The 25,071-nt window shown below is 40.3% G+C and overlaps 1 protein-coding gene across 1 annotated transcript in view; it reads right to left on the bottom strand.

Annotated features, from left to right (window-relative positions):
- Positions 1 to 25,071, bottom strand: part of zmp:0000001236 (mastermind-like protein 2) — a 52,346-nt gene that overhangs the window by 11,979 nt on the left and 15,296 nt on the right.

The raw sequence follows: 25,071 nt of genomic DNA, 5'->3' as shown, positions 1-25,071 counted from the left end.
ACCAGTCACTGTGTTTCACAGAGTATGAATTAAAATAAGGAACAAAGAATAAAGACATTACTTCACAACAAGGTTTAAAATATTCCACTAGGCTCAAACCCTGGTGGTTTTAATAATGGTGAAAGATCTGAGTGAGTGCATTAATTTTTGAATTCAGCTCATACAACCATGTAAATTAATCCAATTTCATAATTTGCTCCAAGGCATGAGGACGCTGTACACATAACCAACTTTTGAAATTTAGAGGGAGTCATTTAATTAATAGGCAGGGTTTTATTCAGTAGAAGTTCTTTCATTTTCAGACTATGATGACACTAGTTTTGCTTTATTTGACAAAAATCATTCACTAACATTCCTTAAAAGATCAGGCATTCAGAGTTTCCACACACACACCATTTAAAACATATTCCAAAAAGCCCATTGTGGCAATAAAGAAAGCTTTATATTATAGTTGGAGTACAGAGGATGGTTTGGAAGATAGCTGAGAATCTGATACAGCTGACAGGCCGCAGAGAGAAGAATAGGGTCTTTGTTTCCCTCATTTGCATACATTATATTTCTTTTTCTTTTGTGCTTCGTTAGATAGCAGAGTTTCTCCTTTGTGGCTGAGATTCTGCTTAACATGCTGGTGCAGATCTCCAACTTCCTTTTGTCCTATCCCCATGCCTTTATTTAAGGTAATAAGCATATGACTCAACACTCTAAGCACTCAGAAACACTCCATAAAACTGAGGCATTAAAAACCATACAAAAAAAATCTGTGCTTGTTATCATTGGGAGAGAAAGAAAAACACACCATTTAGATTTTCAGGGACAGATAGTCTCATGCAAACCAAATAATGGGGTCTTTGCTTTCACGGGAGCCTGCGTGTCATAAACAGCAATTCACTGAGAAGGAAATTGTCTATCTAGAGTCAATCTTAGACACACTGCTGTAAACACATAAATATGAGTTATTATCTGACCATGCTTTAATGTGGGGCCTGTATGGAAACAAAATGTTGCTGATGGTACACCAATCCAGCCACAGGAGAGGAGTATCAGTGTGTTGCATATTTCACTGTGGGAACAAATTTGAGTCATTTCCACCTGCTGGCACACATTAGATTAAGATGATTCATAGCCTGAGGGTTTGGAGTGAATCCTGCAGTTCACTACATTTCTACTCTGTTCGTGTCTGTATTACTTCTGCTAAAGCTCTGAACAATTGCTCAGAGTTATATCCTCACATTTTTAATCACTGCACAATTATCTCTGTGAGTCATGAAGCCTCCTTTATCAAAACTAATAACAGTGTTTTTGTTTCAACAATACTGAATGGATGTGGATGGGTCATGTTGATTATGCTGATGTTGGAGTTGTATCTAAACAACAGAGAGACATTAAGAACAGTGAGTATAAGATCGATTATGGAGGACATCATACATTTGCATTTCTTCTCACTTCAAACTCTTATACTCAAGCTAAGGCTGTTCTTTAAAGCATGATTGTAATCGTTGCAAGTACATTTACTGATTTTCCAGCAACCAAGTAAGCCTTTGGTTATTTCAGTACTGTAAGGTAATCAACTCACAAACACTTGAAACTTCCTTAGGCTCCATGACAACAACTGACAAGAGGGAAGAAGAAGCCAAAGCATTCAGCCACAGACAAAAAGAGAACAAAGATGTATGTGACTAATGTTGAAGCCAAGCGAATGTGAACAATGTGTTACCTTTTTTTTTCTTCTGGCAACAAGATGTTGTAAAGTGTGTCACTTCAGTTAGAGGCAGAACAGGATTGTGAATTCACAAACCCTGTGACTTTAAAGGTGACATATTATGCTCTTTTTCATCAAAATATATTGGTTTTAAGAGGTCCCCAAAACATGTCTTTAAAGTTTATTGCTCAAAAAAACACTTTGAAATCAGATTTTGTTATGCCTGTAAAACCCTTTTTAAGCCCTGCTCAGAACAGGCTGTTTTCTGTGTCTGTGCCTTTAAATGAGAATGATCTCTCTGACCACGCCCCCTCAGGAAGTGGATGTGCCGTAGGCTGTCCAGCACATTGATCTAATGTTTACATGTTGGCTGAATAGACACGGCTGCTCACAGACCCGCGTTACTTCAACCCTCTGAGTCTGATCCACAATCTGATCCTGATGGAGAGGCGCCTGCAGCAGGACCTTTATGAAGGATTGGTCACAGATTTAGCGTTTCTTGTTGTTTTATTTGTCAGTATGTCGACGTGTGTCTTGGTACACAGCTACAGCTACGACATGTAGCTATGTGGCTATGCTAACTAGCGCTAGCACTTTTCCATGAAAAATAAAGACCCTCCACTAGATCTTCAAATCTGCAGACGTGGGGAGTAAAACTGACCTTTGTGTTTATTAAGACAGCCTACAACTAGCATGCCTCCCTCCTAAGCTCCTTGTTAGCACACGTGTGCAGGGAATGAAAAACGGAGGTGAAGTTGAGTTGTATTTTATACAGTCTATGGGCTGAACAAGCTCCGAGCTCTGACTTCTGTTACAGACCGGATGGCGTTGTGACGTATGAAGAACACTGAAAACTGAAACGGCTCGTTTCAGGACACATTTACAGAAAGGTGGAGAAATCAGAACAGGGGCAGAATGGATTTTTTTCATTCTCGGGGGGGTTTGTAGACATGCCAGGGACACATATTCACATATTAGGTAGAGAACCATTAAAAAATTGATTTTGCATGATGTGTCACCTTTAAGTGTTTCAGTAATATATTGTCAGAATAAAATCATCAATAGAGATCTCATTCATGGGTCAGAATGATTTGAACTAAGTCACTTTTCAAGAAAATCCTCTGTTTAAAACTGAATTACAATACTACAAGAATGATCAATAGTATCACTTGACATGGTTTTGAGTAATCAATAAATAAAATTGATGGAAATAATAATGATTCATTTTATTTATAGGTGCCTTTCTGGACACCAAAGGTCACCTTACAACATAGCAATAACAAAAGCAACACTCAACTGTAAATAAATACATACATTAGAATAAAGATATAATATTAGAAAAATGAAAGGGGGAGGGTAAGTCATTCCAGTCCCAAGGAGACGGATTATGGTGCGTATACTTGGTGGAAAAGGTGAGTTTTTAGGTGGGATTTGAAGGTGGTGGGAGAGGTGGATGTTTGTACGTCCAGGGGGAGAGAGTACCAGAGGCGGAGGGGCGAGCGGCTGAAGGCTCTCGACCCCAAATAGAGGGTAGAAATGTATCATAGAACTACTGATCGTTTTACATTCATGGTTATGTAACCATGAATTTAAATTAGACAACATTTGTTCTTAAAGGACCAAACACTGTAATCAAATAGGATTATAGGAGCTCAGTGAACCTTCTCTAATAAAAACAAGTAAAACTGTAATGTTTGCAAAAGAAAGTAATTTTCTAAGACATAGTTTGCCATAAAAGTGAACCTAAATTAGAAAAAAGGAGAAAAGAAAGAGGGCAATATCAGATGATCCAACAGCGGTCTGTTTGCTTGATGCCATGTTACTACAGAAACACACATGGTTTTAACTTTGAAATGTCCGATAAGTCAATCTGCAGCATGTCTCCATCAACAACTCCTCTTTTTGCCATCTTCACTGAGATACAAACTCCTAAAGACCCTGGCTCTCCACAGACCGATGGACATCTGTTTTTCTCCAAATGCAGATGAAAACAGGCCTTCTAGTGTTTGCAGCTCATGCACACTCTCTTTTCTACCACAGGGCTCTTTTCTGGAGAAGACAGACAGAAGTGCTCCTCATGGTTCAAGGCACTGTCTGAGAAAACACATCATGAATAATGGAAAGGACAGTGGATGTGTTGCAAAAAGCCATTGAGGGACAGGGTTGCCTCACTTCTGCACCAGTGCCATTCAAAGATGGACTCTAGTGGCAGCTCTTAGTTCAGAAGATGAAGCTTCACAAGACTGTGTAACCTCAAACTTAGACCTGTGTGCATCCTAATACTAAAAAAAAAATACAAACTCACATTTCAACTCCAACACATTTTAAAGTTAATTTTAAACGAAAAGGACTACCCTGCTCACTCAGTGTTCAGTACTCGGAAGCAGTGGCCTCCTAGTTGGCCTGAAATCCTCATGACAGATCTCCAAGTGATCTGAAAATAGATTTTTTGATTAACATTTAATGAGCTTAGAAGCTCTGAATCACTTTGAAAGTGACTCCTGCTGCATGAGCAGCTAAAATGTATGCATTATATACCGATCATCTGAGAGATGTGAGCATTGATGCTTACATTGGTTTTCTGTTGTGATTATATGTAACTCAGCCGCTTCAGTGTCTATGTTAGTAATGAGAACAGCTTTATTTAAAGGTGACATATCATGCAAAATCGACTTTTTAATGGTTCTCTACCTGAAATATGTGTCCCTGGCATGTCTACAAACCCCCCAGAAATGAAAAAAATCCATTCTGCACCTTTTTTGATTTCTCCAGCTTGTTCAGCACATAGACCTTATAAAATACAACTCAACTCCTCCTCCTTTTTCATTATCTGCACACATGTGTGCTAACAAGGAGCTTAGGAGGGAGGCATGCTAGTTGTAGGCTTTCTTAATAAACACAAAGGTCGGTTTTACTCCCCATGTCTGCAGATTTGAAGATCTAGTGGATGATTTTTATTTTTCATGGAAAAGTGCTAGCGCTAGTTAGCATAGCCACATAGCTACATGTTGGTAGCTGTGTACCAAGACACACGTCGACATGCTGACAAATAAAACAACAAGAAACACAAAGTCTGTGACCAATCCTTCAGAAAGGTCCTGCTGCAGGCGCCTCTCCATCAGGATCAGATTCTGGATCAGATTCAGAGGGTTGAAGTAACATGGGTCTGTGAGCAGCCGTGTCTATTCAGCCAACATGTAAACATTAGATCAATGTGCTGGAGAGCCGAGGGCACATCCACTTCCTGAGGGGGCGTGGTCAGAGAGCTCATTCTCATTTAAAGGCACAGACACAGAAAACAGCCTGTTCTGAGCAGGGCTGAAAAAGAGGGGTTTACAGGCAGACCAAAATCTGATTTCAAAGTGGTTTTTTGAGTATAAACTTCAAAGACATGTTTTGGGGACCTCTTAGACCAATATGTTTTGATGAAAAAGAGCATAATATGTCACCTTTAAACATATTACTATTACAAAAACCTGGCTTACAACATAATGTGCTTTGCTAGCAGTTAGAGCATGTATCATGGAGACCTCAACGTTTCAATACATAGTAGAAAAACACATTACACATGCTATATGGATTTTTTTGATTGGAAGATTTTTGCTGCTGCTTATTGATGCCCTTTGACTGTGGTAGTGGAGAACCTGACCTTGGACCTGTCAACAGAGGCTATCTATTCCTGGGAGCTAGAGGGGCTGGTAGCTTGTGTGTCAGGCTGAGCAGTGTGGTGATGCTGAGCAGTGTGGATGGGGCTCCGGGTGAGCCATCACATGGACGCAACACCAGGCCTCCTGGTACCATCTGTCAGTCCAGTGGCACAGCCCTCAGAGCCATGCATGCTTAAAGAGTATAGGTTTGAGAGAGTTCGAAGGTTTTTTCTATGTTCGAAGACTGTGAGCTCACCAGACTTTAATCTATTCACCAGAGCCCTGAAACATGTTGCAATCCACTCCTTTGTGGGTAAGAAGAACCTTCCTCTCGGTATCTGACACGGGGAAAAAAGCTGCCTTTAAATAAAGGAATAAATATGACTTTTGTGTTCCTAGGGAGACATAATATTTATGCGGTTCTGCAGGTTGCATGCTGTTGCAAAGGGTTTTTTGCCAGATAAGAAACAAGAGCCCTAAGACCAGTGCCAATGATCAGCTGACATACAACATTCAGATAGCTGCCTGCAGAATGCTGAGGAAGTGTGGAGCTCAGTTTGATAGGGTTCAACTAGCTGTCTACCACTGTAAGCTATTACACTATATCCAAACAAATTGAATAATAAATTCAGATTATCTTGAATATTTTAATTATTTAAAGGAAAGTAAGAAGCAGGGGCTGAGACAGATACAATTGAGTAAATAGACTCACAAAGCAATGTTTAATTTCAGACCCATCGGGAGCTGTCATTCTGCTTTGTCTTTATTATAATCTGTTTTCTTTTGAATCCTTTTTTCTTGATAAGTTGTTTTATACAGCAAATTACCAGCAACAGAAAGCTGTGTGTGATCTATTTGATATATTATGAAACAAGAAAACAGCTCCAGGATAAATATAGTATGGGTTGCAGCTAATAGGAGAAGATACTTACACAATACTGGCAATTTATAACTTCTGTGGTGGTCAACAAGTCTTTTTTGTGGCTTTAATCCATAAATCTGCAGAAATTTACAATGCATTATAAGAATAAAGAAACAATACAACTTTGAGGGCAGCCATATATAACTGAACTTTCATGAAAACATATGCCACCGCGAACAGAAAATACTTCACCAGATTTCTCAGAGCAACATTTAGATGAAAAAAAAACAGACATAATCGCTTCTTAGAAAATTGTCAGGGTGTTTTGGTGGATGAATTAAAGGCTGCTAACACTGCTTGTGTTTCAAGTGAAGCGAATTGAAAAGCCTAGCACTTTTTTTATTTCAAAATGAGGCACACTTGGAATACAGCTAATCAAAAAGACATTTCATCTTGTTTCTACAGGGCATTTGCCACAAGGCTGCACAGGGATGCAAGCATAGGTTCACGGTGTGCTTTCCTAATCAGGCTGGCGTGTGTTGGGACGAAGCAGCACACTGCAGAGGTGGGCTACTTTTGGCTCATCAGCACTTTGCATCCCCACACTTCCTGACACAGTTGTATTAGATTGAGGCTGCCCTCCAGAGAGCAGGCAGGAGAGAAGGATGAGCAGCAGCAGCGGCAGCAGGAAGAAAAGAGAAGCAGCTTTGTAGCAGCCTCTGGGAAATGGAAAGAGATGATAAGAGCTCCTTTGAAGGGAAATCATCCATTATGTTTACTGAAGGCAGATTTTTTTTTAACAGTTAATGTAGCTCAGCTCCAACATTCCATGAAGAAACTTGCTATTTTAATAAAAGGCAGCCTGTGCACAAAAAAATCCTGTTAAAGAGACCTCCCGTTTCAAAACCCAGCTCTCTATTATCCAACAAGCACAGATTAAAAGCCAGCATTCCTATCAGTCTTTGCATTAGCCTTCCCTTTGTTCTGAGTCAAGCATATGAGTTTAATGTGATATCCCCGAGGCATAAGGAGGACACAGCTTTAAAATAAATATATGCATCAACCCAAGTAGAGAACGTAGAGAGCCCAAAAAAGGTTGCAAGCAGTGCTGCTATCTTTGCAGTCGCTGGTCATTCAAGCCCCTTACAATGATGCTCTGACCTCAGGGTGACTTGACATAGTAATTAGAGCTGCTCTTTGTTAGTTTAGCTCATGTCTGAGACTGATTTTGATACAAATGATCTAACACACAAAATACTCTCATGTTAAGATGGCCTCTGTTTAAGAAAACTGAGTATAATCTCCAGTCGGGTACCGCAACACAATTCAGGAGCTTTGGTTCCTATCCCCAGATTTCCAGGATGACAGGATGGTAGTGAAATGATCCTGGGAACAAAATATGGGATGTGTGACTGTTTGTGGAAAAGGGGAGGGCAGATTCTGTCAAGGCATCACTGCAGCACCAGCTAGGCCACGCCACTGCAGACATACCATAGGTCACCAACATCGCAGTGACAAGCCGTCACATCACATCACCCATGGCCATGTGGCTCACAGAGCTCCTGACACTGCTGTCGCCTCTCATCTACATGTCATTCTTAGCCACAGAGACATTTAACTGAGGAGGAGAACTGAGGGCTCCCTGGACTCAGGAGCAATCCTGTGCAGCACGCATCACTGTAGCTTCCAGAGTAAAAGGGATCCCTTCAGTATATGATGTACACCCGGGAAACTACAAGTTATATTTCATTTGCATTAAGCAAACTGAAAATCATTCATGGTTTCATCATCATTTGTTAGACAAGATAACTTCTTACCACTTAAAAAGCACAGAGCTAGTCACAGATACAGCTTTTGCCTGCCAATTCTTTATAGGCTGAGCTGCTGGTAAAGCCCAAAGGGTTTAATTTGGAGGTAACACAGGCTTACATTCTCATTGGTTCAACAATCTGTGCTGGAAACACCCTCTCTGTGAACCCTTGCTTTCCACATTTGAAGATCTGCATGATGTATTTAACTTGAAGAGGGCACAATCTCAGGCTTGGGAACTGCTTGAGGGCGTGGTAAGGTTAACATAAATCAAAACATAACAGATTCTTTACGGCAGAGGTTTTAGGATAAGGAATGTTTAATCCACGCAGACATAAGAGGAAGAAATAAAAGAAGAAGTTCAGAATACATGTCAGGATTTGTTTTTTTATGAAATGAGAGAGGGTGAAAAAGGTTAAAAAGCAGCCTCTAGTCACATTACAGCAAAAAGTATCAGGTGCCAAGGTGAAACTAATGTGAAAACAAGCCCACATGAGGTAGTGGACTATTTGATGTTTTTAGCTTCTGTGGAAACAAATCCCTTGTTAAACAGGTCTAAAGCTTCCTAGAATGTTTGTACCCTTAAAAGGCCATTGCCATACAAACACAAGTACCTTTCTCCCAGCAACCGTCAAACACAAGGCCTGCCTCCGGTCATGCCACAGGAAAAGGCCCATAAGCAGGGAACAAGTTCTCTTCCTGTTTTCAAAGACGATTCCTATGGCATGCAGAACAGTTTCCTGCTCACTAGGCTCATTTCACCATCTCAAACATCTGGCTGCTCTTCAGCATGCAGCTGCAGCACGGTGAGAGCCAACAGTGCCACTGCTGAGTTGAGCAACACAGACTCAAACCAGTCCAGTTATATCCACGGCCACTGGAACAAAAGCTATCATTTACTTTAACTAGCTAATCTTAAAGTGAGTATTATTCAAGGCATCCAGTAACTGCTGAGACCATCTGTAACTGTTCCCTATTTACAGCTTAAGAGCTGTTTGTCTTATCTTTCAGCTGTTTGGATTATACATTTCTTGATGCTCCCTTTTCACCACAGTGACGGCAGTTCCAAATCAGGAAACAATGTTCGTCAATATCTGATGTGATTGCAGCAAAGTGCTCTTTAGCGGCATCTCTGTGGCGATTTCCCAGTGTAACAAGGATCCATTTTATATCCCGTGGGAAACCTGGGCTGAGTGGTTAATGCTGTGCTAATGCTGCTTCACTCAGCTAGGTCTTGATAAGCCTCATGCTTTTAGACAGTCGAAACACATTTAGGGGTTTTAAACCGCTTCAATAGAGAAAGCTTGGAAAAATCCACGAGTTGAAAAGCGTGTACTTGTTGAGTTTTGTCATCTCTCTCAGCTTTCACTTAAATTACACACACACATTAGGACAGGCGAGCAGTCACAGTAATCTGCACTGTGTGCTCTGAAACAATCCTCTGCTGGTTGGGTTTGTAAAAAGGGACCGCTGCAGCTAGAAACTAAGAAGAGAAAATAAATGAGTGGGAAGCTTTGTTTGACTCCCACTACTATCAGTTCTGACATTCCAAATAAGGCCTGTGTAGACCGGCGCTGGCAGAGATGGACACAGAAAACACTGCAGAGCTCTCACAGGCTCCAACCAAGGAAAAAAGTGTGTGTTGGGGGGGGGGGGGGGTCGTTTGGGGATCATGGTGCAGAAAATATGTGACCTCTAAAAATGTATCATCGGCCTGACATTTCCCAGAAGGACAAAAACAAAACATGATGTGATACTGATGTATCTTAGATATTAGTTTGATATGAAAAAAAAACACACAAGTCAGTCCACTTCTTAAAAAAGCCTTAAAAACATTTGGTTTTCACAATGTTGAGGCTGATGAAAGTCTTTGACAGCCATTTAAAAATTGATCCAGAAGACTTATCGAGTGAGGCAGTTCATTAAAAGCTGCATTGAATAACGTTGCACACTTTTGGCTCTGAAAGTTGGTGTGAAATAACTCTCTCGTTGCAAACTAAGCATCTATAAATTGTGCAACATACTGCTGCTTAATGGTTTAGTTTAATACTCATGCTTACTAATACAATGGGGCGGCAGCAGCTCAGTCCATAGGGACTTGGCTTGGGAACCGAAGGGTCGCCGGTTCGTATGGACGAAGTTTGGCAAGTGGACTGGTGGCTGGAGAGGTGCTGGTTCACTTGCCTGAGCACTGCTAAGGTTCCCTTGAGCAAGGCACCAAACCCCCAACTGCTTGAGGTGCGCTGGTTGATGGCAGCATCCTCACTCTGACATCTCTCCCTAAGCATGTTCACTGCATGTGTGTGCATGATTGTAAACTGTGTGTGTAGCATGTCCAACAAAAAAAAAATAGCACAAGTGAAAAAATTGAATTTCCCCCATGGGGATTAATAAAGTACCTTTCTTCTTCTTCTACAACCTCAGGAAAATCTTACTTAATGATTGCTTCTGTCTCAATGCTTTTACAAACCTACAGGCAGACAACAACAATCTCTTCTGACTGTAACAAACACCAAACATACTGCTGACAAAAATAGGGACGAGTCATGAACTTGTATAATCTTGCTGCTCAAGATCGATTTATGTTTCTTCTTTTCTCATACTCTTGGGGGTAGAGACCAAAACAGAGCTATAAAAAGATAAGATAAGATATTACTTTATTGATCCCCCGGGGGGGGAAATTGAGTTGTTACAGCAACCCAGACATAAACTACAATCAAGAAGAAGTATTATTAAGTAAACTAAAAATTAAATAAGTAAAAATAAAAAAGATAGAATACAATTTAGATATATACAATGTTACAAATGGAATTTAGATTAAATAGCAGTAATTACAGGCAGTATTAAAAATGATTCAGTACTGACAGGTTGACATGGTGTGATTATGGAGTTATCAAACCCCTCTCCTTTGGAATCATCTGCCAGTCAGGGTCCGGAGGCAGAAACCCTCTCCACTTTTAAGAGTAGGCTTAAAACTTTCCTTTTTGATAAAGCTTATAATTAGAGCTGGATCAGGCTTGGACCAGCTTTTGTTATGCTGCTATAGGCCTAGACTGCCGGGGGGAACTGGCGCACTTACACACTGGGATCCTAGTTCACCCCCTTCCCCCCCAACCTCTTCATCATTTACTTTAACTCTGCCTGTCCCATTAAAGTTACTAACCATAGACCTTTCTGGAGTCCCTGAGCTCCCTTGTCTCGTAGATTCCTCTGAGCTGCCGTAGACGTCCTCCTGCTGCAGACGTTCTGGACTCCAGCTGCAACAGCTTCTACTACTCGTCTCATCACTATCACCTCTCTCTCTTACTCCCTTCCATCCGTCTTTCCAGACCCAACTCGGTCGAGGCATGATGGCTGTCTAACATGAGTCTGGTTCTGCCTGAGGTTTCTGCCTGTTAAAGGAAGTTTTTCCTTGCCACTGTAACTAGCTAAATACTGCGATGTGCAATGCTCATGATGGATTAAGGTGGGGTCAGACTGAGTCTTACCCTGTATTGAAGTTGGGTCTCTGTTCATAATTTGACATAGAGTGGTCTAGACCTCCTATGTTTGTAAAAGCATCCTGAGATAACGTTTGTTGTGATTTGGCGCTATACAAATAAAGATTGATTGATTGTTTGATTATGGTTGGTAATGACAGATTAAGCAATAAATAAAAATAAATATGGGTATGTAATATGACCGTGAGTTGTAGTAAACAAAAAAAGGCAGTATATTACATTTAGATACGATCTGTCAGGAAGAAACTTAAAATGCTAATATTTGATTAGGATGTCTCACTCAGCCAATGAGTGTTCACACTAAAGTCAATTTAACTTTGTGCTGTGAATACATGCCAAGTCTGGCTGTGTGGTGTCAGATTTGCCCCCTAGTGGTGGAAATTGATAAGCTTTGTTGTCACTTCCTGTCTGCAGAATTAATGAAAATCTACACTGTGGTTTCTCCTGCACATGAAGTATTGAAATAACCTTTTATTTAAAGTGTTGCTTGAATTGCCTCCCGATCGAGCCCTGTCGCTTCTGAGCTCACACTGCCTGAGTAGCCTAAGTGGTGGCTCTCAGTGGCATGGAGAGTTCAAGGTTGCAGCAAAGCCTGTGTCTCTGAGCAAGTTTCTGCATGCAGCCAGCTCTTGTGTGTGTGTGTCTAAGTGAGCCTTGTGAACCAACGCTTCAGGTCTTTTTTTTTTACATGTTGCAGCTAGTAAGAGGCAGACAGTGTGCTCTCAGGTAATCTGTCCAAGTGGGAAAAAAAACCCAACTTTCCCATGATGTGATCACTGACATTCCTTTGGAGTTGAGGGAAACACTAAGCAACCGTTGTGATTTTAAACAGATTAAGAAGATTTGCTGATCAAGACAACTCTGGAAAAAAACATCTCTAAGGATAGGCGTCCTACTTTATCCCAAAATAGCCTTTAGCACTGTTCAAAGCAGGTCCTTTGTACCTATGGTGACACCTGATCAAACAAACATCAAGTCCATGGTATAGAAATAGACAAAAGGTTCTCTATGGGAAACATTTCGTTCAAGGTTTTCATCCCAATTCTACTGTTACCAAACATTTTCTCAAACCTCTAGTTTATCATCTCTTTTTGCTGATGAAACATTACTACAAGGAACTATAGTGTTGAGTAACACAGCTCACGCCACACCCATACTCCCTTTTTTTTAATTCTTATGTATTGACTACATGGTATATCATGTCAATACACTTTACCTCACCCTGTATGACTTATGTTGTCTGGATTGTTTGTTATACTGTATATGAATGAAGTAAAACAAAAACCCCACTTTATTAAATTAAAACACAAATATGATTCTACTTTTGAAAATTGGTTCCACCCAAGGCAAGGCAAGGCAAGGCAAGTTTATTTATAAAGCACCAGTCATACAAAGAGTAATTCAAAGTGCTTTACAGAGTGAAAAACAAAAAAACAGAACAGTAAGAATCAACACTTCAAACATTAAAATTGTATATGAGGCCAGTTATGTTTGATCTACTCTCTCTCTCTCTTTACTTATGTAACTTAACATACATAGTAAATAGTGTTGGGTCTTATTATTTATTTAAATTAGGAGGGATTATTCTAAATAATCAGCCCCCTTCGCTGCTCTGAAGTCTGTAACTTGCAGAGTCTTATGGCTCGTTTCCACCATAGACTGTAAAAAATATGGAAGTAGTATCCGTGACGTCACCCATCTGTTTCTGGACGCTATTTTGAAGCCAATCGGCAGCAGCAGCCATATATGTAAAAGCAGGAAGTAAATAATCCAGCCATACTCTATTTTCAAAGTGTGTAAGTAAACACACTTCAACCAAACCTGACGTAGCTAACAAAGATTGGGAGCAAGTCACCACATTGATAAAAAGGTGTTAGGTCCACCCATGTGTCATTCCTCCATTACCAAGTTGCATTTAATACAAAACAAAGCATCACATGAGACGACTTCAGAATATTAAGAGCTGAAATTTCATTAAAACAAAGAGCAGTAGCCCCCTGTCCATGTGATGAGATTTTGGATATCACACTATACATTATTCCGTTGTCACATCAAATTACATCCTGTTACGTCAAGGTTGCGCAAACAGAGCTATCTGCATTTCCATCCCAGGATATGATATTAGGTCTGGGTGGAAGAGATTATCCTGCTTGCTTATGTGGATTCCACAGCTCAACTGGCAAGGCACCCCTTCACTGACTAGACAGCTGGTTTTTCATTGCTTTGACTACATCAGGCAAAACAGATGAGCTTGGTGATTCAAACTCAGCCAAGGCAGCATAATAGAGGGAAAATGTCTTCTTACTGAGGGAATTAATTCACTGGGAACGACGATGAGGACAAACACTGATAAACACAAGTGTCAGAATTTTAATAGGCACTTTGAAAATTGCTCTGGTTTGTAATGACTATTGAGAAGAGTGGAGGGTAATAATGTTATATTTACATGATGTTTATTATGAAGTTAAGAGGTCCATTTAAGAACTGCTTATTCAAACACTTCAATAGAGGAAAGAAATTCTATACTGTATTGCAGGAAACCTTCAGTACAAGAGGGTCAAACACTGTCATGTACTTATGTACGGCACATTTAACAAAGCTGTTCGCCCAGTGTGCTAACTTCTACTTTTTGAGCTGCAGATCTAACCCAAGAAAGTCCCTAACACTCCATACACAAATGAAAACCATTTTTTGCTCTGGGTGCCTCGAGGTGGTGTATGTGTTAAAATAGCAATAAAGTTGCTATAGGAGGCAACCTCATAAATCTGTTGAGCTGGATGGGATACTTCCACACATGCTCCCAGTTTGTTCCAGTGGAAAACTGGTTCTACAACAAAAAGAACACATCCCCTTTGGCTCAAAACGAATCTCCCCATAGACTGTCATCATAAAACACTTGAGAGACTTTTGACATTATACCTTTATATCCGAACAAAGCCAATTATGATGATGATTTTTAGAAGACTATGTTAGGTTTTAAGTTTGCTGCACTTCCAGAGCCTAAAGAAATACATGCTTTACCTAAACTGCAACTTTTATTAATGTATCCTTTCCTCTCCTACTTTACTGAAGACACACAGGAGAGAAACTGTGACCTGTTAAATGGGAGTTTGTCAGAAACAAAGTGGATCCAAAGGGTGGTTAATGTCTGGGATTGTTCAATCAATCTTTATTTATATAGCACCTTTCATACAAATCAAATGCAACCCAAAGTGCTTTACAGTGATTAAAAAACAAGAAAGAAGCAGAAATAATAAAATGATGGAAATACATACTAGGGGAAAATAATAATTAATAATAATAATAATAATAATAATAATAATAATAATAATAATAATAATAATAATTAAAATTAAAATTAAAATTAAAATAACAGAAAATAAAAATGAGACTAATGCGCACAAAAAATAAAATATATGTAATTAAAATAAGTTAAAGCATCACAATTCAGAATACAAATACTTAAAATAAATAGATTTAAAAAGGGTAAGGATAAGAGTTGGATATAAAACTAAGGCTAAAAATATCAATAAAACTGAGTAAATAAATAAAATAAATAAATGAATGAATAAATAAATAAAATTTGAATAAGATAACAGTTAAAATTACTAAAATAATAAAGCCCTGATTGTGTGGATATTTATTAGCTCACTGGTTAAATCTAGCATATAAAACCTTAAACTATACTGCTGTTAATTTATCTGCATTTCCCCTTGTAAATGAATAAATACAAAATCAGACCTCTCTTACAAATTAAATCCACCCCTCAAGCAGTATCACTGTACATTAACAGCTTCTCTAAGACCTGCATCTCTCAGACTCTTGAAAACTAAACAATAAAAATTGACAAAATCAAAATTCTAAGACACAATTTTATCAAAAACGTACATCAAGGTCAGGGAAATAAAGTGTACAAGACAGGTCTTTTTACTGCTATGGCTGAAGTCCAAGATACAGACAACACATCCTCTGTGTAAGCTGATACTTCACTGTTAAAGGACAAAGAACATATTGTAGATTCTGACAATACAAGACACGGCGCCCACCTCGACTACCTGTGCAATCTGTCAGCTGAAGCGATTGAGGACATGAAGTTAGGGATAGAGTGGGCTTCAATTAATTTCCTACATTTGACCATGCGTGTGTGTAGCTGAACCACAGAACACCATGCTGTTAGGTTATGGCATAAAAAGGCTGGCTTTGTTGCCGGATGTGGGAAAAACATCCAATAGACTCTAAAAAAAGCACAGGAAGGAAACTGGGGGTGGGGTGGCAGCGAGTAGCAATGGGGGTGTGGTGAAGGAGAGTGGGAGTGAGAAAGGAATGTTCTCTTCACTCTCTTTCTCCTTCTTGTTATCAAGCACACACACATAATAACCCCACTTTCTCACTAACAGCTATGAAAAGAATGTAGCATCACAGTTTTTCTCTGTGAGGAGAAGGACAAGACAGTGAGCCTTTACATGCTTACTGATCATTTACCCTGCATGCATGTCAAGACAACTTTTATTTGTACAGCCCAGGATCATAAATCACATTACCTCAGAGGGTTATATAATGAGTATCAGTACAACACAAAACACTCTCCACTATCATGGAGCTGTTCATGATTTGAAAGGATACGTCATTTAGAGGAACCTTACAACAGGAACCAAGTGCTTTATCGAGTGTTTTAAACGCCTCCTAATATTTGTTAATATTTTACCCACATTTTGGAAATCAGGCTGTATTCATTGTACCTCTGATTATTCGGGGGCCCATTGAGTGAAAATGATTCATTCATTAACTATGATTGGGCAGCAGCACATGACCTACCCAAAGACTGTATAAAATATGGACGTAGTATCCGTGATGTCACCCATCTGTTCCTGAGAGCTGTTTTAAAGCCAATCAACGGAGGCAGCCATATTGGAAATGTGGAACTTACCAAGGCAGAGTGTGACATAAAGGGGCGGAGTTTGAGCCTCTGAGCCAATAGCTATGCGTACCCACCCGGGAGTCAAATCAGTCATGTCCTTATTTGGGCAAAAACTCATAATCTTAATATCTATATAGAAAAAAAATCACCCCAAGTACAGTGTGTGCCGATAGAGAAATTAGCTACTGTAGCCAAGCCGTTTTCTGAACCAGGCTGTAAACATGTTTATTAATGCTGCAAAGATCGTCTTCTTTGAATGGGTGTGTATGTGGTTTCCGGTGTTTCTGCAGCCAGCCTCAAGCGGATTCTCAATGTATTGCAGTTTATAACACTTCTGCATGGGCTTCATATTTTGAGACCGGAGGTTGCCGCTTGGACCTACCACAGAAATCTTTTCCTTGTGACTAATGTGGCAAATATTTATTTTGAGGGTTCACTAAAAGTTTGGAAACACCTTCTCATTCAAGGGTTTGTATTTATTTGAATTATTTGAAACACTGTAGATTAATACCGAAGACATCAAAACTATGAAAGAACATATATGGAATTATTTAATTCACAAAAAAGTGTTAAAAACAAAGCAGAATATGTTTTATATTTTAGATTTTAGTAGCCCCCTTTTTCCTTCATGACAGCTTTTAACACTCTTGGTATTCTCTCAGTCTTCTTCATGAAGTGGTCTCCTGGAATGGTTTCTAATTATGTCAAGAGTTAATTTTAAGAATGACTTGCCTTCTTAATGTGTTTGAGACCATCAGTTGTGTTGTTCAGAGGTAGGGTTAGCACACACTGGTTAGTCCTACTACTGTTGTAATCCAGATTATGGCCAAACCATATTATTTCATAGTTTTGATGTCTTCAGTATTAATCTACATTATTGAATATAATTAAAATAAATACAAACCATTGAATGAGAAGGTGTGTCCAATCTTTTCACAAGTAGTGTATGTTTCATGAAAGGTGATGCTAATACAGACGACTCATGCCCTCTCTTTAAAGGCCAAACAGCAGACTACACATGTGGTCTGGTCTTGTCCTATCTCAGCTTCATTCAAGGATGATAATCTAAACTCCTAAACATGGCTTTTGAAGTTATTGTGGCTTATTTAGATTTACTCTACAAGCTGACTTGAAAGCATCTCCCATGTAGTTACTGGATTTGCCTCCTTAATTGCTTTAAGACTAATCTTTATCTTTTGGGGGGAACATTCACCTCCTGGCTTTACCAAATGGATTAAACAGACTTTGTACTTTTAGAGAGTGGAGAAAATGAGATAAACTTAAAGTGGCACAACAACAATTTGCAGGAATGAGGAGATGTTTTTTACAATACGGGTTGGCACCTGAAGAGATCTATCACAGAGAGGAAGACAGGGAGAATGAAAATACTAATAGAGAGGTAGAAATCCCTTTCATGAGACTCAATCTTTTAATGATAGTTATCTTTCTCTTCTCTCTGAGCTGAAAATAAATAAATAAATACCACAGAAACCGCAGTTCTAAAAATCCAGGACACAATAAACTACAGCCTCATAAAATCAGCTCTTAAAAATATCTTTGACCAAATTTCCAAAACAAAAATTACTGGTCTATGAATATTTATCAAAAACACAACATTAACTGATATTGTATAGCAGGTTTTTTTCCCAGCATCTCATTTTTCAAAGCCTTCTGCAGCGTGCATATGTTTGGCTAATCTTACCACATGAAGTCACAATTGTTATCGTGTGCTTACACGACTTAAGTGTGAGACTCCATGTTTCTGCTCATTACCCCCTCATGTAATCCTTAGATGATTCAATTGTCATGCAAAGAGAGAGTAGCATTTACATAGCAAATCATCATGCATGTTTCATACAATCTTAGAAATAGCTTTATCTACATAAGATTTTAATGTCTTCCTCTACCTCTACTTTAGTTGAACGTTGAGAATGGTTTCAGTCTGTAGAGCTTACATTCACAGGAAGTTTGGTTGATCTAAATCACATGATCTGCTGTTGGACAATTCAAAACACCTGCACTATTATACCTACAGGTCCAAGCCTTGTTCTAATCAAGCGGCAACCTCCGGTCTAAAAATGTAAGGCCTATAAGGAAGTGCAGTTCATTAAGTGTCCACTTGAGGCTGGCTCAGGAAGTACAAGAAACCACATACACACCAATTCAAAAAAGCAGATCTTTACAGCAGAAATAAACATGTTTATAGCCTGGTACAAAAAACAAGTGTAGTCTGGATAGCTCATTTCTTGATCGGCACACACTGACGCTGCAATTTTGAAGATATTAAGATGACAAGTTTTCCATTATGGGAGGCACAGCTGACTTGATTGACAGGCGGGAACACTGTAGCTGTTGGCTAGGAGGCTCAAACCCCACCTCTTTACATCACAATCGCTCGACAGCAGTTATGTTGAGTTCAACATTTCCAATATGGCCGCCGCAGATCGTTTTCAAAACAGCACTTCAGGAAACAGATGGATGACATCACAGATACTATGTCCATTATTTATGCAGTTTATGGTTGTAATAAGCACAAATAAAGTAAAGGGATATTTCATAATTCATTTGAAGACAAAGAACATTAAACGTGAATTAAAAGCAATGATTAATTAAAAAACTAAATAATATAACCAATGAGTTCTGGGATTCTATTTTGGTCTCCACTTTGACTGTTTCCCCACCAATGACCAAAGCCTGCAGGAACATCAGTGGACAATCAAACCTGACACCCAAAATCTCAAATTAGCACCTGACAAATGACATCAAAAGTTCTGATTCAGCATTTTTAGACAGAATCTCTGATCAGACATCATCACGCCCATAAAGGCGGGCTTCATGTTGAAAACGCCTTTGAGATGATTGGACAGCTCCGATAAAGACCAGAGATCTTCTGCCGGTTTCATCTACTGTGTGTCCTGAAGATTTAATAGCAGTGTCTGTATGCCTCTAGGCAAGGTGGAGAGAGAGCAGGCGCCAGAGCAAGGCTCAGCACCGTGACACCTCACCACAGCAAAGCCCTAACACAAACATTCCAGCTGCCACTTCTCAGCCTTATTGGCAGAGCTGAGGCAAGAAACAAGACCATCTATGTTCCTCCTCTAGACCCGTATCTGATGCTCTAGACAGGCCGGTTCCACTTGTCTGGGACAGAACTGGGATCTAACAGTTGTGGGATTTGATGGAGGCTGATATAGCACCAATACTTGATGTTTGTTAACAGCTAACAACTAGAATATCTCTATGATATTAAATTACTTATAATCTCGCCAAAAATCGGTGGCTTCCAGAGAGTTTTCAACTGAGAAGGTTGGGAAAGCCGCCAAAATAAATACAGTTTGGAGGAAATTCCAGCCCAAAACAACATAATTATAACAAAATAACTGGTTATAATATCATTTATCTTATCGGTGCAGTGATGCTGCAACAACACAGCACAAAAAAAAGAGCAGTCAAATAAACAGACCGCTGACAAGCCAAAACAGTTTGGCCAGAATAGCTGACACTTTATTTGGACATGAAGCCAAAAAGCTATCTTTATGTCGGCCCACAGCTAGAGCAAGGTACAGTACAGTAAACTGTGATGGACAGCTGACAATTTGGGTTATTATGATGCTGATGTGTGCCTGTGTTTTCTCCTCCAACTACCTGTCTAATGGTCTAAACATTTATGTGTCTTGCCCAGTGTGCCCTGATATCAGCAATTATCTTTGTGAGAAACATAGCCAATGATGGAGACAACGATCAGAACAATGACAAAGAGATACAAGATATATGAAACTGGGAAAATAATTTACAGATTCCACAGAAACCCAGACTAATTACATGGTTTAAATCCGCTGGCTGCTAAATAAGGCAGGGTGATTGTACGGCTATGCACAACCTGCTCAGATAAAACGCTTGCCTCATTTCACTGCAGTGATGAAACCACTTAGTTATTCAGAGAGAAACATAACAAACCCTGAATATTCATCAAGATAACAATACTGAATAAAGTAGGGGAGAACGGGGTTGGTTGTCACACTTTTTACTGTTTTGATGATTGCTCATCATGAAAACATCTTTCAATAGTCATTCCTACATTAAATTGAAGGTTAAATGTGTGTCCCTCTCATTTTCCAACTCATTGTAACAAAGAGGCAATTCATTATCAAAGACACTCTGACACATTGTGACAACCAACCCCATCACGGGGATGGTTGTCACACACTATGGGGTTGGTTGTCACACACTATGGGGATGGTTGTCACACACTATGGGGTTGGTTGTCACACACTACGGGGTTGGTTGTCACACACTACGGGGATGGTTGTCACACACTATGGGGTTGGATGTCACACACTATGGGGTTGGTTGTCACACACTATGGGGTTGGTTGTCACACTATGGGGTTGGTTGTCACACACTATGGGGTTGGTTGTCACACACTATGGGGTTGGTTGTCACATACTATGGGGTTGGTTGTCACACACTATGGGGTTGGCTGTCACACTATGGGATTGGTTGTCACACACTATGGGGATGGTTGTCACACACTATGGGGTTGGTTGTCACACACTATGGGGTTGGTTGTCACACACTATGGGGTTGGTTGTCACATACTATGGGGTTGGTTGTCACACACTATGGGGTTGGTTGTCACACTATGGGGTTGGTTGTCACACACTATGGGGATGGTTGTCACACACTATGGGGTTGGTTGTCACACACTATGGGGTTGGTTGTCACACACTATGGGGTTGGTTGTCACACACTATGGGGTTGGTTGTCACATACTATGGGGTTGGTTGTCACACACTATGGGGTTGGTTGTCACACTATGGGATTGGTTGTCACACACTATGGGGTAGGTTGTCACACACTATGGGGTTGGTTGTCACACTATGGGATTGGTTGTCACACACTATGGGGTTGGTTGTCACACACTATGGGGTTGGTTGTCACATACTATGGGGTTGGTTGTCACACTATGGGGTTGGTAGTCACACACTATGGGGTTGGTTGTCACACACTATGGGGTTGGTTGTCACACTATGGGATTGGTTGTCACACACTATGGGGTTGGTTGTCACACTATGGGATTGGTTGTCACACACTATGGGGTTGGTTGTCACACACTATGGGGTTGGTTGTCACATACTATGGGGTTGGTTGTCACACTATGGGATTGGTTGTCACACACTATGGGGTTGGTTGTCACACACTATGGGGTTGGTTGTCACACACTATGGGGTTGGTTGTCACATACTATGGGGTTGGTTGTCACACTATGGGATTGGTTGTCACACACTATGGGGTTGGTTGTCACACTATGGGATTGGTTGTCACACACTATGGGGTTGGTTGTCACACACTATGGGGTTGGTTGTCACACACTATGGGGTTGGTTGTCACATACTATGGGGTTGGTTGTCACACACTATGGGGTTGGTTGTCACACACTATGGGGTTGGTTGTCACATACTATGGGGGTGGTTGTCACACACTATGGGGTTGGTTGTCACACACTATGGGGTTGGTTGTCACAATGGTATTTTAATGGGAAAAATCTTTTCAAAAAGGCAAGAAGGCAGAACTAAATTTGAAAGTTGAATTGCACTGACAAGTGATAGGCCTACATAACTTAATGCATTTTAACATAAAATGAGCAAGGACCATGAACAGGAAACACATCTTTAGGCCAGCCTATATAACAACATAAAGAACAAAACAAATAGGCCTAACAATAATGGCCGACTCAACTAGGCTACATGCAGTCACTGTCTGAGTTACAGTGAAGGCAAATGTAGGGTCTGAGCACTCCAACTCATTTCACCATGCATGATTTTGCCAACATAGGGGTTGGTTGTTACATGTGACAACCAACCCAAAGAGAATGTGACGACCAACCCCAACTGGATTTTTTTGCTAGCATCAAGGCTAACAACCATCTAACAACTAGCTAATACAAATCTAAACTATGGCTTTCCCCTCAGCTCTCCCTGTTTTGTTATAGACCCATCGTTTAAAAGCCTAGAAGAAAAACACAGAGGAGCTGAATATTTACAATTTGACATGAAAAACACAAAAAGTCCTCTCACCTCAAGTTCAGCTGTCTTACTCCAGAGAAGACTATGTAAGTGAGCTCTGATCCTAATTCTGGAAATGTCCATACCCCAATTTGAGAGACAGTGCCCTGTGGTAGTGAGATATAACGAGTGTGCCAATCAACCCGTGTGACAACCAACCCCGTTCTCCCCTATTTAAAACAAATACAGGTTCAGTATGTGAGTTTCGCTCATGCTAAAGGATGGGACAGCATTCACCTAGTTTATCGTGCTACACTTTGTTATTGTTACGGCTGAGACAGATGAAGTGCTATGCATATCAAACAGTTCTTTAGAAGAGAAAGAAAAGGAGATGTCCTGGGCTGAGACGAAAATATAATCAGTTATTATTCTGAATTCAGAAAAAGTTCCTGACTTTCATTCCTAAAACAATGTCAGCTGCAACGTTTCACACATACAAACTTAATCTGTGTCAACTGTGTCAGCTTCCTTATACATTTCACATCCATAATATTCCCACTAGTCCAACTGTAGCACAGAACACAACATTACCACAATGCAAATGGAGTTGAACTGTGACTTAGACCCCAGAGCACAGGAGAGCGGGGGAGAGAAGAGAGAGAAAAAGTGAATGCTTGTGCCTCTTTTCAGCACTCTGCTACTCTGGAGCCTGGGAACTTCTGCAGCTTGGCCCGGCTCTGAGAAATATCCTGAGCTGTAATGTAAACATGTCTGAACTCTGATCTAGCATGGCCCTCCCCTCCCCCTCTCAGTTTAACCCGGCATTCTGTGCAAAGGGGTTTGCCAGTGACATCAGGAGCCCACTTTCTCATTTCCTGAGCGGGGTAATGACCCTGGGGAGAATAGGCTGTTTGAAGTCCTGCAAATAAAGCTGCTTTGCTCTGAACCCGATTGTTCCTCAACAGAAGAGCGAGATTGCTGATTCTGTTCGGGCTTCAAAAGGTTTTTTTTTCCTGATAAACAGATCTTGTTTTCAGGCTTTTAAAAGGCATGTAAGGCTGTTGTAAAGGATTCAAGCAAGGTGAGGACAGTGTCAGTATGTCAAGCCAGGAACACAGGAGTGGACATCCACACCCTGTTCTCTAGTGGCAACTGTGATAATCAGATCTGTTTACAACAGTAGCAGCAACAAGTCCAGGAAACTCTGACAGATCAGGTACCTGATTGTCAGATAAGTGTGAGAACAGTTATAGATAAGCTCCTGTTTATGCAAGCATCATATCACTGTCAGCTCTGAAACAAAACAGTCCTAGTTGTCAAGTTGGATCACATATGCATGACAAAAAATGGGTTAAAACCAGAGTCTATGTGTAGGGCTTGTCATAAACAGGGTGACAAGTTCTGCCAGTGTTTTACTTTGCATGCAGTTTGTCCCCTCAATTCACCTTCCATGCACTGCACATAAAATAAACCTGAGCATGCTTGTTCCCACAGGGTTCCAGTTTCAGGACTGGGTAGCAAAGCACTTGTGGAAAGACACTCCAAGGCACTAACCCCCTCCACCACCACCACCACACCCCTCCCTCTTTTTCCTCACACACAATCCAGCCCTCTCTTCAATTAAGTCAAGCAGGAAAAACCTGACAGAACTCAAAGAGCTCTCTCAGCAGAAGGAATCGCATCAGGCATGAACCTCTACGAGGCCTCTCTGGAGATAGATGTACACAAACATGGTGATTTCTTGCTAAGTGATTGCCCGAAGCTACATGTCTATATATATATTTTAATGTTTAAGTTCCAGATGATGAAGACCATGAAAAGCAAGTTTCTTAATAGCTACAATGGAGTTCTAACATATTAGTCTTCTCAAAATTCCCCACTGACTTCAAGTACTGCAGATGAGCTTTTTTGTGTCTCCAGGTCCACATCATGCTTGAAATTCAAACAAAGCGCTGGTAACAACTGGAAGCATGCTGAAAGCACAAATCAACAACAAAGGAATACAGAAGGGACTCTCCGATCCAACCCCCTTGGGAGTGAAGGTATTTCAACCCAGTGAAACACTCACCAGAATAAAGCACTGGATCCTGGGGTAATTCATATTCATAACATGGAACAAATATCTTTGCATATTCACCAGAGTCTACTGCAGGCTCTAATTTTTCCTTGGAGGATCATCAAGGAAATTTTAAACAATTTCAAACATGCAGCAATTTTGAAATGTATTGTACTTCAAACGTGTAAAGACATTTGACTTGAACTAACCTCACATTTTGTTGCATATCGGCATCGGCCTTTTTTAAAAATCTGACAGCCGATAAGAGATCAATTTAAAACTGGGTTATTTTGGCTCAAAATTGACTGAATCAAGTTGCAGAAATGACACTGTCTGCAGAAACCGTAGCCTATCTTGTGTTCCATGTCTCCCTGCAGTTTCTCATTACAGGAGACAAGCTGAGAAGCATCCGTTGTGGCCCCTACAATTACTAGTGATTAAAAACTCATACAACCACACTAAATAAACTGAAACATCCCCATAAAACAAAGATAAGTTAAGATCAACCCCCCCCCGAAAATGAAAAAAATCCATTCTGCCCCTGTTCTGATTTCTCCACCTTTCTGTAAATGTGT

This window comes from Notolabrus celidotus, chromosome 14 (genome assembly GCF_009762535.1).
Source record: "Notolabrus celidotus isolate fNotCel1 chromosome 14, fNotCel1.pri, whole genome shotgun sequence".
Classification (NCBI taxonomy): Eukaryota; Metazoa; Chordata; class Actinopteri; order Labriformes; family Labridae; genus Notolabrus; species Notolabrus celidotus.
The sequence above is the reverse complement of the archived record's forward strand: the minus strand, read 5'-3'. Positions and strand labels throughout refer to the sequence as shown.